Raw genomic sequence first — 23,079 nt, forward strand, 5'->3', positions numbered from 1 at the left:
GGCATTGGCCAGTGAAATAAGGCTGAAGAAAAGGAAAGAAGGAAAAAAGGATAGAAGGGAGGAAGGGAGGGCAAAAAGATTTGAAAAAAAAAATACCTCACTTTAATTTGCATATGGTATGACTGTTTTTGTAGGAGCCTAAAAAAATCTACAAAACAACTAATAAAACTATGAGGAACTTAAGCAAGGTTGCAGAAACAAGATCAATGCAAAAAGATCAAAGACCTACAAACGACAAGCACATGAAAAGACCTCGGCATCATTTGTCATTAGAGAAATGCAAATTAATAATTAAGACATCACAGAAATATAAAAGATCAGTTGAGACTACTGTCATCACCTCTATGCGCACAAAGTAGAAAATCTAGAGGAAATGGATACATTCTTGGAAATATAAAACCCCCCATCTTCGATTAGGAAGAAACAGAAATCCTGAACAGACCAATAACAAGCAGTGAGATTGAGTCAGTAATTTAAAAAATTGCCAACAACAACAAAAAAAGCCCAGGTCCAGATGGATTCACAGCCAAATTCTACCAGATATTCAAAGAAGAATTAGTATCAATATTATTGAAACTATTCCAAAAGACTGAGAAAGAGGCAATCCTCCCTAACTCATTCAATAAAGCCAGTATCACCCTGATATCAAGACCAGAAAATTATCTAACAGAAAAAAAAAGGAAAAGAAAAAAAAAGAAACTACAGACCAATAGCCCTGATGAATATGGATGCAAAAATCCTCAACAAAATACTAGCAAATTGAATCCAACATAATTCACCCTGAGTTTCATCCCAGGGGTGCAGGGATGGTTTAACATATGCAAATCAATAATTACAATTCATCACATAAATAGAATTAAAAATAAATACTATGTGGTCATCTCAATAGGCACAGAAAAAGCATTCAATCAAATCCAGCATTCCTTTGTAATAAAAACCCTCAACACATTATTATTTTGAGGTATGTTCCATCTAGGTATAAGAGGAAGGCACAGTGCTTGCTTCGGCAGCACATATACTAAAAAATTGGAATGAGACAGAAAAAAAAAAAATGAAAAAAAAAAAAAAAGGAAGGCACATATGACAAACCCACAACCAATAACATACTGAATGCGGAAAAGTAGGAAGCATTTCCTGCAAGAACTGGAACAAGATAAGGATGCCCACTTTCACCATTTCTATTCAGCATAGTACTGGAAGTCCTAACCAGAGCAATCAGCAAGAGAAAGAAATAAAGGACATACAAATTGGAAATGAGACAGTTAAACTATCTGTCTTTGCCAATGATATGACTGTACACCTAGAAAACCCTAAAGACTTCTCCAAATGAATCCTAGATTTGGTAAATGAATTCAATAAAGTTTCAGGTTACAAAATCAATGTACACAAATTAGTAGCACTGCTATACACTAACAGTGACCATGCAAAGAATCAAATCAAGAACTCAACCCCTTTTAAAATAGCTGCAAAACAACAACAAAACAAAACAAAAACCTAGGCATATACTTAACCAGAAAAATGAAAGATCTCTACAAGAAGAACTATAAAACACTGCTGAAAGAAATCATAGATGATACAAACAAATGGAAACACATCCCATGCTCATTAACTAGAAGAATGAGTATTGTAAGAATGACCATATTGCCCAATGCAATCTACAGATTGAATGTAATTCCTAAAAAAACACCAACATGGTTTTTCACAGAATAAGAAACAATTCTAAAATTCAGGTGGAACCAAAAAAGAGCCTGGACAGCCAAAGCAATTCTCAGCAGAAAAAACAAATCTGGAGGCATTACAATTACCTGACTTAAAATTATACTATAAGACTACAGTAATTAAAACAGCATGGTACTGGTGTAAAAATAGATATCAGACCAATAGAACAGAATAGAGAACCCTGAAATAAAGTCAAATACTTACAAATGATCTTTGACAAAGCATACGAAAACATAAACTGGGGGAAAAAACACCCTATTCAATAAAAGATGCTGGGAAAACTGGATATGCACATGTAGAAAAAAGAAACTGGATCCCTATCTCTCACCACATACAAAAATCAACTTAAGATGGATGAAGGACTGAAATCTAAGACCTGAAACCATAAAAGTTCTAGAAGAAAACCTAGGAAAAACTCTTCTGGACATTGGTCTAGGCAAAAAATTATGACTAAGACCCCAAAGCAAATATAACAAAAACAAAGATAAATAAATAAGACCCAATAAAACTAAAAAGCTGGCCAGGTATGGTGGCTCACGCCTGTAATCTTAGCACTTTGAGAGGCCGAAGTGGGCTGATTGCCTGAGCTCAGGAGTTCCAGACCAGCCTGGACAACATGGTGAAACCCCGTCTTTACTAAAATACAAAAACAATTACCCAGGTGTGGCGGTGTGCACCTATAGTCTCAGCTATTCAGGAGGCTGAGGCAAGAGAACTGTTTGAACCTGGGAGGCGGAGGTTGCAGTGAGCCAAGATCACGCCACTGCACTCCAGCCTGGGTGTCAGAGTGAGACTCCATCTCTTAAAAAAAAAAAAGCAAAAAAAAGACTAAAAAGTTTCCGCACAGTAGAAGAAATAATTATCAAAGTAAACAGACAATCCACAGAATGGAAGAATATATTTCCAAATTATACATCTGAAAAGGACAAGTAAACAGAATCTACAAGAAACTCAAATCAGCAAGAATAAAACCCAAATAATCCCATTAAAAAGGAGGCAAATAACATGAATAGACATTTTTCAACAAAGATATACAAATGGCCAACAAACATCTGAAAAAAATGCTCAATATCACTAATCATTAGGAAATGCAAATTAAAACCACAGTGATATAATATCACCATAGCCCAGCCAAAATAGCCATTATTAAACAGTCAAAAAACAATAGATGTTGGCATGAATGGGGTGAAAGGGGAATACTTTTATACACTGCTAGTGGGAATGTAAATTAGTACAACCTGTATGGAAAACAATGTGAGGATTTCTCAAGGAACTAGAAGTAGATCTACCATTTGATCCAGCAATTCCACTACTGGGCATCTACCCAAAGGAAAGTAAGTCATTATATTAAAAAGACATTTATGTGTATATGTATATTGCAGCACAATTCATAATTGCAAAGATATGGAATCAACCTAAGTACCCAACAACTGAGGAGTGGATAAAGAAAATATGGCATATACACACAATGGAATACTACTCAGCCATAAAAAGGAAGAAATAATGTCCTTGTGGCAACTTGGATGGAGCTGGAGGCCATTATTCTAAGTGAAGCAACTCAGGAATGGAACATCAAATACTGTATGTTCTCACTTATAAGGGAAGCTAAGCTATGGTTATGCAAAGGCATATAGAGTGGTATAATGTACTTTGGAGACTCAGAAAGGGGAAGGGTGAGAGTGGGCAGAGGAATACAAAGCTACATATTGGGTACAACACAGACTATTCAGGTGATGGGTGCACTGATCGTAGCCTTCACTACTATATAATTCATCCATGTAACCAAAAACCACTTGCACTATAAAAACTACTAAACTGAAAAAAATATATATGTATATTTTTATTTATATATAAATATATGTTATTTATATAAATATATATATATTTCTGTGCACATACAAAATAAAGCGTGTCTCTTGTAGATAGCAAAAATTTTTCTATTTATAAAAAGTTCAAGAACAGGCAAAACTAACTTTTTGTGTTAAAAATCATAATGGTAGTTAACCGTGGAGGTGGGGACTGGTTGAAAGCGTGCAAAAAAAAAGGAACTTTTTGGTGTTGCCGAAATGTTTTATGTCCTGATTGTGGTGACATGTGGGTACATTTATTAATATCTATCTAATTGTATATTTTTCTGCACATTCTTGTACACACATTTTAACTCAATAATAATCATTAAAAACAAATATTAGAGACAAACATAAAGATGACAGTATGAAGTGTATGTTTTTGCAATGTAAGTTCATTTTAAAAAGTAAATCTATTATCAACATCATTTCATAAAAAAGTGTAAGCCCTGAAAAAAGGAATAAAGGACTGTCCTTTGTGAAAGGACAGCTGGTGGCTTTTCAACAACATCTATATAAATCTTTTGTGCCTGAGGAAAAACGTTAATGATTGACAATCAACAAATCTATGGAATGCATTACACAGAGTTACCCAGGTAAGAAACAGCTTTATAGCAAATGATCACAAATTAATTGTAACTTGAGTATCTACTCCTACCATTTTCCATTTGTGGCAAATATTTAGAATCACTGTTTTTTTCTGCATGCAATGTCTTTAAAAATTATGGCATCTTTCTTCCAATGACCTCTTAAATAGGCCTCTTATTGAATCTCTGTTTGAGATGTTTTGGAAGATCTCTTTGAGTGCTCCCCTTACCTTCCCCCACATGCATTTTTTGTATACCATGTAGCCTCTATATAAAGTCATATTATTCTAAATATGCCTTTCGAATGTAGCAAAAGGCCACCCAGCTATTTTCAAGAGATGTAGTAACAGGAATACAGACTTACTGCATACAGACATACACAAACCTATATATGTTAAATACTACAATGATTCATTAAGGATCTAGAACCAGAAATACCATTTGACCCAGCATTCCATTACTGGGTTTGGTTCTCTGTTCTTGTGTCAGTTTGCGGAGAATGATGATTTCCAGGTTCATCTGTGTCCCTACCAAGGACATGAACTCATCCTTTTTTATGGCTGCATAGTATTCCATGGTATATGTAGGCCACATTTTCTTTATCCAGTCTATCATTGATGGGCATTTGGGTTGGTTCCAAGTCTTTTCTATTGTAAACAGTGCTGCAATGAACACATCTGTGCATGTGCCTTTATAATAGAATGATTTATAATCCTTTGGGTATATACCCAGTAATGGGATTGCTGGGTCAAATGGTATTTCTGGTTCTAGATCCTTAATGAATCACTACACTATCTTTCACAATGGTTGAACTTATTTACACTCCCACCAGCAGTGTAAAAGCTTTCCTATTTCTCCACATTCTCTCCAGCACCTGTTCTTTCCTGACTTTTTAATGATTGCTATTCTAACTGGCATGAGATGGCATCTCAATGTAGTTTTGATTTGCATTTCTCTAATGACCAGTGACAATGAGCATTTTTTCATACATTTGTTGGCCTCATGTATGTTGTCTTTTGTAAAGTGTCTGTTCATATCCTTCACCCAATTTTGAATGGGCTTTTTTTTTTTTTATTCTAAATCTGTTTTAGTTCTTTGTAGATTCTGGATATCAGCCCTTTATCAGATGGGTAGACTGCAAAATTTTTTCCCATTCTGTTGGTTGCCGATTCACTCTAATGACTGTTTCTTTTGCTGTGCAGAGGCTGTGGAGTCTGATTAGGTCCCATTTGTCTATTTTGGCTTTTGTTGCCAATGCTTTTGGTGTTTTGGTCATGAAGTCCTTGCCTACGCCTATGTCCTGAATGGTTTTGCCTAGATTTTCTTCTAGGGTTTTTATGGTGTTAAGTCGTATGTTTACGTCTTTAATCCATCTGGAGTTAATTTTAGTGTAAGGTGTCAGGAAAGGGTCCAGTTTCTGCTTTCTGCATATGGCTAGCCAGTTTTCCCAACACCATTTATTAAACAGGGAATCCTTTCGCCATTGCTTGTTTTGTCAGGTTTGTCAAAGATCGGATGGTTGTAGATGTGTTGTGTTGCCTCCGAGGCCTCTGTTCTGTTCCATTGGTCTATATCTCTGTTTTGGTACCAGTACCATGCTGTTTTGATTACTGTAGCCTTGTAGTATAGTTTGAAGTTCGGTAGTGTGATGCCTCCCGCTTTGTTCTTTTTGCTTAGAATTGATTTGACTATGCAGGCTCTCTTTTGGTTCCATATGAAGTTTAAGGTGGTTTCTTCCAGTTCTGTGAAGAAGGTCATTGGTAGCTTGATGGGGATAGCATTGAATCTGTAAATTACTTTGGGCAGTATGGCCATTTTCACAATATTGATTCTTCCGAACCATGAATATGGAATGTTTCTCCATCTGTTTGTGTCCTCTCTTATTTCGTTGAGCAGTGGTTTGTAGTTCTCCTTGAAGAGGTCCTTTACATTCCTTCTTAGTTTTATTCATGGTATTTTATTCTCTTGGTAGCAATTGTGAATGGCAGTTCATTCTTGATTTGGCTCTCTTTAAGTCTGTTATTGGTATATAGGAATGCTTGTGATTTTTGCACAGATTTTGTATCCTGAGACTTTGCTGAAGTTGCTTATCAGTTTCAGGAGATTTTGGGCTTAGACGATGGTGTCTTCTAGATATACAATCATGTCATCTGCAAATAGAGACAATTTGACTTCCTCCTTTCTTAATTGAACACCCTTTATTTCTTTTTCTTGCCTGATTGCTCTGGCTAGAACTTCCAATACTATATTGAATAGGAGTGGTGAGAGAGGGCATCCTTGTCTAGGGCCAGATTTCAAAGGGAATGTTTCCAGTTTTTGCCCATTCAGTATGATATTGGCTGTGGGTTTGTCATAAATAGCTTTTATTATTTTGAGATATGTTCCGTCAATACCTAGTTTATTGAGTGTTTTTAGGATAAAGGGCTGTTGAGTTTTGTCAAAGGCCTTCTCTGCATCAATTGAGATAATCATGTGGTTTTTGTCTTTGGTTCTGATTAAGTGGTGAATTACGTTTACAGACTTGCGTATGTTGAACCAACCTTGCATCCCCGGGATGAATCCTACTTGATCATGGTGGATAAACTTTTTGATGTGCTGTTGCAATTGGTTTACTAGTATTTTATTGAAGATTTTTGCATCTATGTTCATCATGGATATTGGCCTGAAGTTTTCTTTTCTTGTTGAGTCTCTGCCGGGTTTTGTTATCAGGATGATGTTGGTCTCGTAAAATGATTTGGGAAGGATTTCCTCTTTTTGGATTGTTTGGAATAGTTTCAGAAGGAATGGTACCAGCTCCTCTTTGTATGTCTGGTAGAATTCGGCTGTGAACCCATCTGGACCTGGGCTTTTTTTGGGTGGTAGGCTCTTAATTGCTGCCTCAACTTCAGACCTTGTTATTGGTCTATTCAGGGTTTTGACTTCTTCCTGTTTTAGGCTTGGGAGGATGTAAGCATCCAGGAATTTATCCATTTCTTCCAGGTTTACTAGTTTATGTGCATAGAGTTGTTTGTAATAATCTCTGATGATGGTTTGTATTTCTGTGGAATCTGTGGTAATATCCCCTTTATCATTTTTTATTGCATCTATTTGATTATTTTCTCTTTTTTTTATTAATCTGGCTAGTAGTCTGTCTATTTTGTTGATCTTTTTTAAAAACCAGCTCCTGGATTTATTGATTTTTTGAAGGATTTTTTGTGTTTCTATCTCCTTCAGTTCTGCTCTGATCTTAGTTATTTCTTGTCTTCTGCTAGCTTTTGAGTTTTTTTGATCTTGCTCCTCTAGCTCTTTCAATTTTGACGATAGGGTGTCGATTTTAGATCTCTCCTTGCTTCTCATGTGGGCATATATTGCTATATATTTTCCTCTAGAGACTGCTTTAAATGTTCCCCAGAGATTCTGGTATGTTGTGTCTTCGTTCTCATTGGTTTCGAAGAACATCTTTATTTCTGCCTTCATTTCATTGTTTATCCAGTCAACATTCAAGAGCCAGTTGTTCAGTTTCCATGAAGTTGTGTGGTTCTGAGTTAGTTTCTGAATTCCGAGTTCTAACTTGATTGCACTGTGGTCTGAGAGACTGTGTGTTATGATTTCCATTCTTTTGCATTTGCTGAGGAGTGATTTACTTCCAATTACGTGGTCAATTTTAGAGTAGGTGTGATGTGGTTCTGAGCAGAATGTATATTCTGTGGATTTGGGTGGAGAGTTCTGTAAATGTCTATTAGGCTTGCTTGGTCCAGGTCTGAGTTCACGTTATGGATATCCGTGTTAATTTTCTGTCTCGTTGATCTGTCTAATATTGACAATGGGGTGTTAAAGTCTCCCACTATTATTGTGTGGGAGTCTAAGTCTCTTTGTAAGTCATTAACAACTTGCCTTATGTATCTGGGTGCTCCGGTATTAGGTGCATATATATTTAGGATCGTTAGCTCTTCTTTTTGCATTGATCCTTTTACCATTATGTAATGTCCTTCTTTGTTTCTTTTGATCTTTGATAGTTTAAAGTCTATTTTATCAGAGACGAAAATTGCAACTCCTGCGCTTTTTTTGCTCTCCATTTTCTTGGTAAATCTTCCTCCATCCCTTTATTTTGAGCCTTTGTGTATCCTTGCATGTGAGATGGGTTTCCTGGATACAGCACACTGATGGGTTTTGGCTTTTTATCCAATTTGCCAGTCTGTGTCTTTTGATTGGGGCATTTAGCCCATTTACATTTAGGGTTAATATTGTTATGTGTGAATTTGATCCTGCCATTTTGATGCTAGCTGGCTGTTTTGCCCGTTAGTTGATGCAGTTTTTTCATTGTGTTGATGTTCTTTACCATTTGGTATGGTTTTGCAGTGGCTGGTACTGGTTGTTCTTTTCTGTGTGTAGTGCCTCTTTCAGGAGCTCTTGTAAAGCCGGTCTGGTGGTGATGAAATCTGTGAGTACTTACTTGTTCGCAAAGGATTTTATTTTTCCTTCACTTATGAAGCTTAGTTTGGCTGGATATGAAATTCTGGGTTGAAAGTTCTTTTCTTTAACAATGTTGAATATTGGCCCCCACTCTCTTCTGGCCTGTAGGGTTTCTGCTGAGAGATCTGCTGTGAGTCTGATGGGCTTCCCTTTGTGGGTAACCTGACCTTTCTCTCTGGCTGCCCTTAGCATTTTCTCCTTCATTTCAACCCTGGTGAATCTGATGATTATGTGCCTTGGGGTTGGTCTTCTTGAGGAATATCTTTGTGGTGTTCTCTGTATTTCCTGGACTTGAATATTGGCCTGTGTTGTTAGGTTGGGGAAGTTTTCCTGGATAATATCCTGAAGAGTATTTTCGAGCTTGGATTCATACTCTCCGTCACATTCGGGTACACCTATCAAACGTAGATTAGGTCTTTTCACATAGTCCCATATTTCTTGGAGACTTTATTCATTCCTTTTTACCCTTTTTTCTCTAATCTTGCCATCTCGTTTTATTTCATTGAGTTGATCTTCGACCTCTGATATCCTTTCTTCTGCTTGGTCAATTCGGCTGTTGAAACTTGTATATGCTTTGTGAAGTTATCATGTTTTTGTGTTTTTCAGCTCCATCAATTCACTTATATTCCTCTCTAAGTTGTTTATTCTCTTTAGCATTTCATCAAATCTTTTTTCAACATTCTTAGTTTCATTGCATTGGGTTAGAACATGTTCTTTTAGCTCGCAGAAGTTTCTTGTTACCCACCTTCTGAAGCCTGATTCTGTCAATTCATCACACTCATTCTCCATCCAGCCTTGTTTCCTTGCTGGTGAGGAGTTATGATCCCTTGTAGGAGGAGAGGCATTCTGGTTTCGGGTGTTTACATCCTTTTTACGCTGGTTTCTTCCCATCTTTGTGGATTTCTCCACCTGTCGTCTTTGTAGTTGTTGACTTTCAGATTGGGTCTCTGAGTGGACATCCCGTTTGTTGATGATGAAGTTATTTCTTTCTGTTTCTTAGTTTTCCTTCTAACAGTCTGGCCCCTCTGCTGTAGGACTCCTGAGGTTCACTCCAGGCCCTGCTTGCCTGGGGATCACCTGCAGTGGCTACAGAACAGTAAGAGTTGCTGCCAGTTTCTTCTTCTGCTATCTTTGTCCCAGAAGGATACCCGCCAGATGTCAGTCTGATCTCTCCTTTATGAGGTGACTCTTTCGATATACGGAGGTCAGGGAGCTGCTTGAGGAGACTGTCTGTCCTTTATAGGAGCTCAAGTGCTAAGCTGTTAGCTCCGTTGTTCATTCAGAGTTGCTGGGCAGGTACGTTTAAGTCTGCTGCAGCAGACCTCATAACCCGCCCCCACTTTTTTTCCCCCAGATGCTCTGTCCCGGGGAGTTAGGGCTTTATTTATGAGTTTCTGTTGTGCTGCTGGCTTTTTTCAAGGCTGCCCTGCCCAGCGAGGAGGCAGCCTAGTCACTGTCTGCCTGCAGAGGCTTTGCTGAGCTGCTGTGGGCTCTGTCCAGCTGCTGTGTGAACTTCCCTCCAGTCCTGTTTATATGGGTGTAGTTAGAACTGCCTAGGCAATGGCAGCCCACCTCTATAATGGCGGCCTCTCTCTGTAATGTCGGACTGCCTCAGCAAAGGCGGACTGCCTCAGCAATGGCAAACTACCTCTGTAGTGGTGGAGTGCCTTGGTAATGGCAGATGCTCCTCCCCCACAGAGCTAGACCATCCTGGGTTCAGCTGTGCTTGCTGTGAAACTCTTGATCCAGAGCATTTTCAATTGCTGTTTTTTTGTGGGAGTGGGACCAGCTGAGCCTGATCACCTGGCTCCCTGCCTCAGAGCCCCTTTTTTTTTCCCTCTTTTTTTAGTTGAATGGTCGACTGTCTCCCAGGTGTTCCAGTCGCCTGTTGAAAAGGCGCCGGGATCTGTGTGATTTCCCGTGTGGCAACCCACTGTGCCTGTGCCAGCTGAAACAGCTGCGCTAAGATTCGTGGCGTTTTTTTTGCCTGGGAATCTCCTGGCCTGGCTCCGTGTTTCAGTCCCCCTTTTAATCAGATGAATGGGTGACTCTGTCTCCCAGGAACTCCAATCGCCAGCTAAAACAGCACCTGCTCCCGTGTATTTTGTATGGAGAACCACCGTGCCAGGCGCTGGCAAAACCGCCGTGCCGGCGAAAACAGCCGTACCGGCCAAAACAGCCGCAGGGGCCAAACCAGCTGCACTGGCAACCCGTGGGACTCCTCTGCCTGGGAATCTCGTGGTCTGTGGGTAATAAAAATCTGTCTGGAAATGCGGTGTCCACTCACCCTCCTTGCTTTCACTGGGAGCTGCAATCCTGAGCTGCTCCTAATCGGCCATCTTGGATCTGGCCAAATGTCCTCTTTTGAAAAGTGTCTGTTCATATCCTTCACCCACTTTTTGATGGAATTTTTTTTTTTTTTTTGTAAATTTGCTTTAGTTCATTGTAGATTCTGTATATTAGCTCTTTGTCAGATGAGTACCTTGCAAAAATTTTTTCCCATCTTTTGGTTGTTGGTTCACTCTAATGATGGTTTCTTTTGCTGTGCAGAAGCTCTTAAGTTTAATTAGATCCAATTTGTCTATTTCGGCTTTTGTTTCCATTGCTTTTGGTGTTTTAGTCATGAAGTCCTTGTCTATACCTATGTCCTGAATGGTATTGCCTAGGTTTTCTTTCAGAGTTTTTATGGTTTTAGGTCTTAAACTAAGTCTTTAATTCATCTGGAGTTAATTTTTGTATAAGGTGTAAGGAAGGGGTCCTGTTTCATTTTTCTAGATATGGTGAGCCAGTTTTCCTAACACTATTTATTAAATAGGGAATCTTTTTCCCATTGCTTGTTTTTGTCAGGTTTGTCAAAGATCAGATGGTTATAGATGTGTGGTGTTATTTCTGAGACCCCTGTTCTGTTCCATTGGTCTATATCTCTGTTTTGGTACCAGTACCATGCTGTTTTGGTTACTGTAGCCTTGTAGTATAGTTTGAAGTCAAGTAGCATGATGCCTCCAGCCTTGTTCTTTTTGCTTAGGATTGTCTTGGCTATACGGGCCCTTTTTTGGTTTTATATGAAATTTAAAGTTGTTTTTCTAATTCTGTGAAGGAAGTCAATGGTAGCTTGATGGGGACAGCATTGAATCTATAAACTACTTTGGGCAGTATGACCATTTTCATGATATTGATTCTTTCTATCCATAAGCATAGAATGTTTTTCCATTTGTTTGTGTCCTCTGTTATTTCCTTGAGCAGTGATTTGTAGTTCTCCTTGAAGAGGTCCTTCATATCCCTTTTGTAAGTTGTATTCCTAGGTATTTTATTCTCTTTGTAGCAATTGTGAATGGGAGTTTGTTCATGATTTGGCTCTCTGTTTGTCTATTATTGGTGTATAGAAATGCTTGTGATTTTTTCACATTGATTTTGTATCATGAGACTTTGCTCAAGTTGCTTATCAGCTTTAGGAGACTTTGGGCTGAGATAATGGTGTTTTCTAAATATACAATAATGTCATCTGCAAAGAGAGACAATTCAACTTCCTCTCTTCCTATTTGAATACCCCTTATTTCTTTGTCTTGCCTGATTGCCGTGGCCAGATCGTCCAATACTAAGTTGAATTGGAATGGTGAGAGAGGGCATCCTTGTCTTAGTACCAGTTTCATTCTTGCAGCTAGCTTGGTGTCTGCCCAAATGGCCACCCAGTTTTGTGCTTGAAACCCAGGGCCCTGGTGGTATAAGCACCCAAAAAAATCCACTGGTCTGCCAGTTGCAAAGACCATGGGAAAATCATAGTATCTGGGCCAGAATGCACCGCTCCTCACAGCACAGTGTCTCATGGCTTCCCTTGGCTAGGGGATCATGTCTTTTACTTTGGCTGCTTTTCTTTTTAAAGGTGAAATGATTGGTTTATTCGTTTGTACTTAATCCAGCCAAACTAGTACTGATGTCATCATGAGGCAGCACATTTAAGACCCCTGTCTATAAATATTAGCAAAATCAACAAATTAGGGGCTATAGTAAAACACAGAGCCAAAGGGGCTAATAAAATCAATGAAGTATGTTAGAGCTTAACCGTTCACCTCAATAATTGAGTTTTTAAAAATAAGTCAAGCCTGTCAATCCCAGAAAATAGGAATATACCTTCACCATACCAATTTGTACTTTTGTTTCCTATTCTTGAGGCTAGATTCTAAATCCTAAAGATATTCAAATTAGTATTATATCTACTTATCTATAGCCAGAGACAGCTTCTATCACATTGTCTTTAGCAGCCAAGGCTATTAAAACCTTTTTTCTCCCAAAAGATCCCATAGGAAAAAAGAAAAAAAAAGAAACCTCTCTGATTACAATCATACCCCACCCTCCACAAAATCGACTTGATAGGCATAAAGGAAACAAAGATATGAAGGCAGAACATGTAGCTTCCAAACAAGAAAAATCCTATGAGGGAGGCAGGAGGGGAGAGGAAGGATTCAGCCAGGGTCCAGACTGAAATTGAGTAATATCAGTTGCACTTGTCTTTACACATCTTCAGGCTACATGTTCTTAGAATAGTTTAGGAATAAATCCATGGCTAGTGGAGTACTAAAATACCTAGTGGTCTGCTGTATTACATTAAAGCTTTCCTCAGCAGTTTCCAAGGCAGCCTCCAAGCCACTGGCAGAAGAATTTTGCTGGAACTGCATGCAGCCCTTGCCAAGATTCCTCTCCACAGTTATAGAAGGGATTGTTCCAGGTCTCATTGTTCCAGGATGGGGTACACCAGGTCTGAGTGTTCCAGGAATGGCTGCTCTAAGACTGGCTGTTCCAGGTCTGGCTGTTCCAGGCCTGGTTGCTCCAGGTTGAATTGCTCCAGGTCTGGTTGCTCTGCATTGAAAGGTTTCCAGACAAGTTTGCCAAGCATTCCTGGTGACAGGAAGAGTAGAGGCTGGGGTAGGTAGGTGCTGAGGCCTTCCGAGTCACATCATTGCTATTCTTTGGCCAGTTGTTTTTCTACCACCTCTTACATTTCATTCTCTGGCTCTGGAACCTGTTTGTAGCTAAGGTTCAGGCTGCTGTAAAGTTCTTGCACCTGCTGGAGGCTGAGGTATTTCTGTCTCTGAAATCTATCACTGAGTACACATAGCTGGGTAGAAGAGAACACAGTTCTGGTGGTCTATTGCTTGACCAGGACTTCCTTTTTTGCAGCACTCTTCTCTGCAGAAGTGGGTTCGTCTTCCTTTTTTGTGGCACTCTTTTCTGCAGAAGTGGCTGTCTGCCTTTGGCACTGGTGAAAGAATTAGGGGTGTCCAGACTCTGTGTGCAGCATCTCAGCAGAAGATATATGCAAGGATGGATAGTTTTCTTCAGGCCCACAAATCACAGGCATTGGTGAAGAGTCTTTACAGTTGGATGCTTCAGAGCAAGGCAGGCTTTGGGGACAACCTGGATGCACACTCATGTTATAATTGAAAAAGGGGAGGAAAAAATTTAAAAGCTGGACTGTAAAAAAGGCTAAAGCTTTAAGCGCCCCCCACCTTTTTTTTTTTTTTTTTGGCAGATCTCAAAGGAATATGACTTCCAGAAGTGAAAGTATCAAGAAGCTGGGATGAAGTGAGTCCCCACCGCAGTAACAGAAGGCAACCAGCTCAGTTCAGCCCTTTGGGTGATTTTGAGAGTTTCTCTTCATCTTTGGTTTTCAGCAATTTGATTATGGTATTTCTAGGTGAGATTTTTTTCTGTATTTATCTTATTGGAGTTCATTAAGTTTCTTGAATATTTAAATGTATGTCTTTCATCATGTTTGGGCAATTTTTGACCATCATTTTCTTAATTATTTTTCTGCCCAATTCTCTCTTTCCTGTCTTTCTAATTACAAACAATTTGGTCTTTCAATATTGTCCCACAAACCAGTGAGACTCACTTTTTTCTTAGTATAGTCCCTTCTTTAAGACTGATAAATATCTATTGATCTATCTTCAAGTTTACTGACTCTTCTTTATCTCCAATCTGCTGACAAGTCCTTCTAGTGAAACTTTAGATATTTTTGTATAAAACTTTAGATATATTGTATTTTTCAGTTCTAGATTTTCCATTTGGTTCTTTTTTATAGTTTCTATTTTTCTGCAAGACATCCTATCTGTTTATTCATTATGAACATATTTTTCTCTGCATCCTTAAGCAGAATTAAAAGAGCTGCTTTAAATTTCTCGTCTGCTCATCAAAATTTGAAGCAACAATGATGATTGTTTTCCATTGTTACCTTTTCTCTTGAGTATGGAACACAGTTTACTGTTTTTCCTCATGTCTAGAAATATTTGAGAGTATCTTAGACATTGAAAATAATGTGTTGTAGAGATTCTGGATTCTGTTATGTTATGCTGAAGACTACTCATTTTTTGATTTGGCAGGCAGATATCTTGGCTGAACCCAAACTCCAAATTACGTTTTTCCTGCATAGGCAGGCAGCAGCTAAATCTCAGATGAGTTATTTTAGCCTTAGCTTGGCTGCCTAAATATTTCCTGGTCTATGTTTAGGTTAGGGGTTAGTCAGAGATTTTGGCAGTTTACATGTAGAGGTTAGGGCTTCCCTTATATGAGTCTCTCTGTTCTGGAACATCTTTTTTTCTTTTTTCTTTTTTGAGACAAAGTCTCACTCTGTCACCCAGGCTGGAGTGCAATGGCATGATTTTGGCTCACTGCAACCTCTGCCTCCTGGGTTCAAGTGATTCTCCTGTCTCAGCCTCCTGAGTAGCTGGAATTACAGGTGTGTACCACACATCTGACTACTTTTTTTGTATTTTTAGTAGAGACAGGGTTTCACCATGTTGGCCAGGCTAATCTCGAACTCTTGACCTGAAGTGATCCACTCACCTCAGCTTCCCAAAGTGCTGGGATTACAGGCATGAGCCACTGCACCTGGCCTGAAACATCTATTCTGACTTATAGCCATTGCCTCAAATGCTGTCCTTTGATTCTCCAAAAAGTAAGAATGCAGATTTCTATTCAGTTTTCATCCTCTTTGGAGAATGAGTAGACCCTGCTATAAAAATGGAAATTCACCCAGTGCTATTCTCTATTTACGGTCTTCCAAGTGCTAATTACACTACAATTTCTGCTTCCTTGGTCACTCTTCAATTCTTCCAGATAGTTGTTTTTATATTTTGTTCAGAGTTTATAAATGTTACCTACTGGAGGGCTGATCCAATAGGAGCTACTACATCAGTTTCAAAAGCTATTGCTACTTTAAAAGGCTTTCTAGATGGTGGGAACCGCTGTATTAATCTTGATGATGTGAGAAGTACTTAGGCCATCTCAATCATCCTCCTCCTTCTAAGTTAATCTAAGACAATGGTAGCCCTGGATTGACCACTAAGAAAGCATATATCTTGAACTATCCATTCAACTATTATAACCTGGGACTTGGTATCCTAGTGATTATCATTGGGCTTTCATATTTTCCCCCAAGAAGCCAATTCACTGTATTGAACAAATGATTTGACTCACTGGGTGGAATAGCCACTCTATCTTAAGCTCTATTCTGGCTGGTGATTGGAACTCTCCTATTCTTGCACAGAATTTCAAGTTGCCCACTGCCTACCTGCAGTGGACTCACAAGTATCATCTGACTCTCTATCTACTTGTTTTTAAATCTTGTGCTAACAATAGCAGCTCAATGTCCCCTCCTGCTGAACCTCTGTAACCAGCTTCTCTTAGAGCTTTCCTCGTCCCAGCAGATGAGACTAGTACCAAGCTTCTGTCTTTTCTCACTGAGTCAAATGCTATATCTTATTAATAGATTCCAAAGTTGGAACAATAAAAGATTTTAGAGAATTAGTGGTATTTTTAAACATCTCTACAAAACTGAAAAATGGAAAACAAAATGAATCAAGGATGTTGGATATTAACTGTATCCTGAAAGAATTCTGACACTACAATAATTCATTGTTTCATTACCTGAAGACATTTATTTAGCATCTATTTTGTGCAAGGCATTGTAGAAAGATACAAAGATAAATTTGATAGGATTCTGTATTCTAGAAGCTCATAGAACAACAGGGGTAAATTTGTTCGTGAATAATTATGGGATAAAAAGGGCTAAGATTCATAAGTAAAGGTCCAGTGTTATTCTTAGAACTGTTACCTAAGGGTTTTGGTTGACATTTCTTAATTTTAATTTCAATCTGCTTGAATACATTTTTTTTACATGACTTAGCATTTTGTGATTTAAATCAGGGCTCTTTAGACTATGTGTTCCTTAATATAATCAAAGGTTTTATAAGTCCTTTCAAATTTATTAATTTGTTTAACCCCTGTAAGAACCTAAGTACTGCCACAAATTTAAAAAATAGGAAACAGAAGCCTGAAGTGTTTAAACTTAAAACTTGCCTAAAATCACTCTGTTAGAAAGAAGCAGAGCCTAAGTCATGAATCTAGGTCTTCTGATTTGGATCAGTCCAATGCTTTTGCCAATGTTATACCTGATATACATCAGAGAAAAGAAAGAGACGTATAGAGAAAGTTATAAAGAAGGTAAAATGTACCAATTTTGTCAAGGGATATGAGGAAGTAGGAAAGGTATATGAATTTGGTGATCAGAAGGGCAGTGGTGAGTTAGTTATCAATTCCTTTCATTTAGTCCAATTTAATCAATATTCAAGTTTTAAATCTAACTCTTCAGTAAATATTCAAATGTATTTATTGTCCTCCATGTAGGACAGCCACTTCATGGTCTGATCCTACTTTATTTGTCCAGTATCATCTCTCTATATTTTCCAGCTCATAGTCAATGATCCATATACATTGAACTATATAGTCATATGTTGCTGAACAATGGGAATGTGGTTCTGGAAAATGTGTCATTAGGCGATTTTGCCATTGTGTGAACGTCATATTACACACAAACCTAGATGTTATAGCTTATTACATACCTAGGCTATATGGTATAGCCTGTTGCTCCTAGACTACAAACCTGTACAGTATATTACTGTATTGAATATTCTAAGTAAAAATAACACAATGGTAAGTATGCATGTATCTAAACATATAAAAAGAACAGTAAAAATATGCTATAAAAGATAAAAAATGAGCTAGGTGTGGTGGCTCATGGGACCAGCATCATATATGTGGTCTGAAGTTAAACAAAATGTTATTATGTGGCATGTGACTATATATATTCTCTCTCTCCTTGAAAATACTACAAGGGAATGGAGGGAATAGTCCTTGGGAATGGGTTTCCCATCTCTTTTCTCCTCTCCACTTAGCATAGTTGCTATCTATTGAAGGAAGTCATTCTTGACCACAACACCCCCGGATGGCTTAGATGCCCCTCTTACATTTTCCCATGATATACCTAGGCTTACTCCTTTTCTAGCATTGAACACAGGAATACTATATTTTAATTACCCATTTGGCTTGTCTGTTGTCCCCATTAAACTATGAACTTCTTTGAGGGCAGGACAGTCCCTGTCATGGTTGTATTTCCATAACTTAGCACAGTGGCTTTTGCAAAAATATTTGTTGAGTGAATAATAAGGATTATAAGGAGTTACAAAGCAGCAAAATATTCTAATCTAACCTCAAGAGCAATAATTTTGTTTATAGGTCATAGAAAGTATGTTCTGATCAAAACTCCGAACACAAACCTATTTAAATTTTGAACTTCTTTTGCAAGGATATCAAATCTGATCTTACCATTTCCTTTTTAATTTTATTTTATTTTGTTGAGACAGAATCTTGCTCTTTCACCCAAGCTGGAGCACAGTGGTGTGATTACAGCTCACTGAAGCCTTGTCCTCTTAGGTTCAAGCAATCCTTCCTCTCAGCCTCCCAAGTAGCTAGGACCACAGCTGTGAGCCACCATGACTGCTAATTAAAAAAAAATTCTTTTTTGTATAGACAGGGTCTCACTATGTTGCTCAGGCTAGTCTCAAACTCCTGGGCTCAAGTGATCTTCCTTCCTTGGTCTCCCAGCGTGCTGGGATTATAGATGTGAGCCATTGTGCTTGGCTGACCTTAGCATTTCCTATGAGTAATTATGTTGCAGTATAAATGTACTCACAATTATACTTACACAGAGCTCTAGAAGAACTGCATGAAATCCGAGAGATTTCTGTAATCATGATAAACTATTTGAAATTTTAAATATTTCTAGCTTAGATCAAGTAAAACAAGTACTTTAGATTACTATAATTCTAAATTATTAGTCAGCGTTATTGAGAATTTTGCTGATCTTCACTGTGGATTACACAAGTGAGTTAAATCATAGAATTTTCAAGCTAGCACTGACATAAGAAGAACTTAATGAAATATCTGTAATGGTAATAAGTAGCACGAACCTCAGGGTTTGAAGGGCTCAATGAGATAACCTGGTTCATCCAACTAGTGTCTTTTGTAGAGTTGTTTTAGAGTACTTTTTGAAGTCATTTCAAATTGGTTAGCTGAGCTTTGAATGACTATAGAAAAGGGACCATAGGGTTATAGAGACAGACTGAATATATAATCCATAAGTTAGAAATGCCTATTCACATACTCTTGGCATTACTGTCAACTCACCTTTATTCAAGGCTTTCATAAAGATATACTGTATAGATGATGCTTACAAATGCTTAGTACCTACCACATTGGAAAAACATTTTAAAAAAATTATACATGCTTTTGGACAATAGCAATGTACTGAATTTGTACATAGAGAATGCATTCATAAAGAAGTTTATAAATTTTGTTTTATAAAATTGTGTTTAATATTTATCATCATTAAATTTGTTCAATTTCTATGAAATTTGGTGGAATTTAAAGTCATTTACTTGGCCTTGAAGAGACAATATTAAGAGCTATATAGAGAACAAGTTAACTCATTTTTCTCAAATACCTCCTCCATTCATACTCCAAATGATGGCATGATAACATAAATATAAAGAAGTACAGCATAAGTATGTAGGGGTATATAAAAAAAACACTTTGGGACTGAACTGGATATAATACCATTGATATCACTTAAATGCAATCCTGTCACTTGCTAAGGAAGAAAAAATTGGGCATTCCTTTAAGAAGCAATTTAGCCAATGCATAAATCTTCATTTTTTGGATTAGTTCAGGTTGGAATAAATAAAAGATTTTGTTTTATAAGAAATCACATTTCTAAATGAGCATGGGAGAAAAACAACTGTCAAATAGCCATACTTTATTATTAACTCATTTATCCTTTTAATTTAATGTCTCACTTACTTTTTCTATTAATAGTATTAAAAATGCTTATCACTTGCTAATTCTGACAATGAGATGACTACTTATGCAATTATCTCATAAAGTTTCATTTTTCACCTCCGTTCAAGTGGCTTATCTTCTGGCATCACTAAAGACAAAAGAACCAACCTGGATTTGTATAGCGTGTGTGTGAATGTGTATGTATATTATATATCCAACCTTAAAAATATCATTTAAAGTTCCATAGATTTATTATCTAAAGGGATATTTAATTAAGTTTAAAAGGGACAATATGTTAGCTGAATCAACTTCAGGATCTATTCCTTTGTATAAAGGGCTTTCACATGCCTTTCTCCTCAATTCTGAAAGCACAAGGTTCCTTATTCCCTTCACCATGAATAAGGCCGACATTTGACAGCTTCACAAGGCTGACAGGGTTACCCAACAGCCCACCCTCCCTATTCTCAATCCAATTAGACCTCTAATCCTCCAGATGAAAGGCCCAACTGCTCACGTTCCTCATGACAACGACAGCTATTGATTATTTGTCACTGCAGCTAACACCTTCCCTGTCGAGGCTGCTCTGACAGAAGCAAACCTACCAAATTAGACAGCACTTTATCTGCCCTGGAGGCCAAATGGCACAACAAGTAAAGGCTAATAAATGGTATAAAAATGAACAAATCATAACATTATGACAGGCTGATCGTTGCCAGCAGCCTCCCAGCTCAAGCTTGATGTTGTGTTAGTTTGGCTCCTTCTCTTTCCCCTCTGCTCTAGCTCCAACTTTGACTGAATTAAAGGCCAGAACAATTAAGGCATTTGACCAGCAAAGATAAGCCAATTGAAGTATCACCAAGGGACAAAAATGTCAATAACTGACTGCCATTTGTCAATACAAACATTCTGGAGATGCAAATGCTCCAGCTTCTGCTCTCCACTAGGCTGCACTGACTCACTTGCCAGCGAGAGTCAGCTCAAATGGACAGTCTGTGGCTATTTAACCAGAAGAGGAAAAAAAGAACAGAAAAGAGAAAGAAATATCTAGTCCCAAGAGAGGAAGTATTCTATGAAGTACAAGCAGGAGTCGCTGGGGTGGGGAGGAAGGACTGTATGAGAAAAAGAAAGATAGCAAAACAGGACTATTCTTCCTTTAAAAAATATTCTAGTATTAGACAACTGTAATCTCATCATATTGTTTTTGTCTATAATAGATGAATAATGCAAGAAATCCTGGACCACCTGGGAGAATTAATAAAGCTATAACTTTAGAAGTATAGTCGTTCATTCAACAAATATTTTTTGAGCACTAACTACCTGTTCTAGGTAATGAGGATAAATTAGGAATACACAGACCAAAAATAAATCCCTGACTTCATGGAGTTTATATTCTAGTGGGGCAAAAGACAATAAGCAAGATAAATAAGTAAAATATAAAGTATTTTAGATAGTGTTAAGTGCTAAGAAAAGACATAAAGCAGAGTAGGGAGAATACAATGTGTGAGGTGAGGCAGGTATTAGACACGATAGCCAGAAAAGGGTTCACTGAGACAGTGACTTTTGAGTAAGAAACTGATGAAAGTGAGGGAGTTCAACACAGAGATTCCTACTAGAACAGCATTCCTAGGAGAGGGAAGAGCAAATGTAAAAACCTGTGATGCGAGCTTTACTCACTTATTAGAACAGCACTGAGGTCAGAGTGGTTTATATGGAGGAAATAAGGGGAAGATTAGAAATAAGGTCATACAAACAACAGAATTCAGAACATGACATAAAAGGCTTGATAGGTCACAGGAAATACTTACTCTTTTACTGTGAGATGGAAAATCTTTTTTTTTGTTTTTTTGAGAGAGTCTCCCTCTGCCACCCAGGCTGGAGTGCAGTGGTGCAAACTTGGCTCACTCTGACTCCCAGGTTCAAGTGATTCTCACACCTCAGCCTCCAGTGTAGCTGGGATTACAGACATGCACCACCATGCCTGGCTAATTTTTGTATTTTTAGTAAAGATGGGGTTGTGTCATGTTGGCTGGGCTGGTCTTGAACTCCTAACCTCAAGTGATCTGCCTGCCTTGGTCTCCCAAAGTGCTGAGATTACAAGTGTAAGTCACTGCGCTCAGCCAGAAAATCTTTTAAGGGTCTGGAGCAGAGGAGTGACATGCTTTGACTCACATTTAAAAGATCATTCTGGTTGACATGTTGGGCATAGACTGCAGAGGGTAAGAGAAGAAACCAGGAGACCAGTTAGGACACTATTATAATTATCCAAGCAAGGCTACTACAATAATCCAACCCAACGTGATGGTGGCTAGGACCAAAGTAGTGGTAAAGGGAATGTTGAGAAAGTGGTTGCATTCTGGATAAATCTAGATTTGTATATAAATCAACAAATCAAATTTGTTTATAGATACCAGTATCATACAGGTGAACAGGACTTTGTATAAAAATATTAATAAGTGCTCAATACACGTTAGTTGAACTGAATTATCTACCTGGCAGTTCTGTTAAAAATGCTACTCCTTGCAGCAAGGGATCTGTGGTTTCTTTTTTTTTCTTAGACAGGGTCACACTGTGTTGCTCAGGCTGGAGTACAGTGGTGCAACCATGGGTCACAGCAGCCCTGACATCCCAGGCTCAAGTGATCCTTCTGCCCCAGCTTCCTGAGTAGCTGGGACTACAGGCATGCACCACCATGCCTGGCTAGTTTTTGTTTTGTTTTGCTTTGTTTTGTTTTGTTTGTTGTTGCTTGTAGAGATGGGGTCTTGCTATGTTGCCAGGGTTGGTCTCAAACTCCTGGGCTCAACCCATCATACTGCTTAGGCTTCCCAAAGGAGCTCTGGCTAAAACACAATTTTTCTAAAGATGACTTTATGCAGAAACTTTGGAGTCAAACATCTATATTTGAACCCTGGCTCTGCCACTTAGTGACAAATTACTCAAGCTCTTAAGTCTCAGGTTTTTCATCTAGACAATGTGATATTCTATCATTCTTGACTGGCTGAGCAAAAGGAGTAGAGATGTAAAAAGAGGTTAAGTTTAAAATCTTTTAGCCCCAAATTAGAATAGGAGGTGATGAAATAATACGTTTATTGCTTAAAAAAAAAATCTCCAAGCTCTGTCCACTATAAAAGCCTAGAAACAATCACCAACCCAGTAGCAGTGAACTCCCTAGATCCTAGATTGTGTTCTCCAAATACTTTTTCCTACCAAAAGTAAAGCAAATGGAGAAATGGCTGATTCCAGGTCTGAAGCAAAAAATATAGAAATGAATCTGGAATATTTGGACATAGCAGATAGCAAGTAAG

At 38.1% G+C, this 23,079-nt stretch overlaps 1 protein-coding gene and 1 pseudogene across 2 annotated transcripts in view; both read right to left on the minus strand.

Moving 5' to 3' along the window:
* Positions 1-23,079, minus strand: part of INVS (inversin) — a 188,056-nt gene that overhangs the window by 112,469 nt on the left and 52,508 nt on the right. The window lies entirely within an intron of this gene.
* Positions 10,993-14,033, minus strand: LOC105706900 (homeobox protein NANOG-like; annotated as a pseudogene).

Source organism: Aotus nancymaae, unplaced genomic scaffold, assembly GCF_030222135.1.
Source record: "Aotus nancymaae isolate 86718 unplaced genomic scaffold, 86718_ANA_hifiasm-v0.15.2.pri h1tg000003l, whole genome shotgun sequence".
Lineage (NCBI taxonomy): Eukaryota > Metazoa > Chordata > Mammalia > Primates > Aotidae > Aotus > Aotus nancymaae.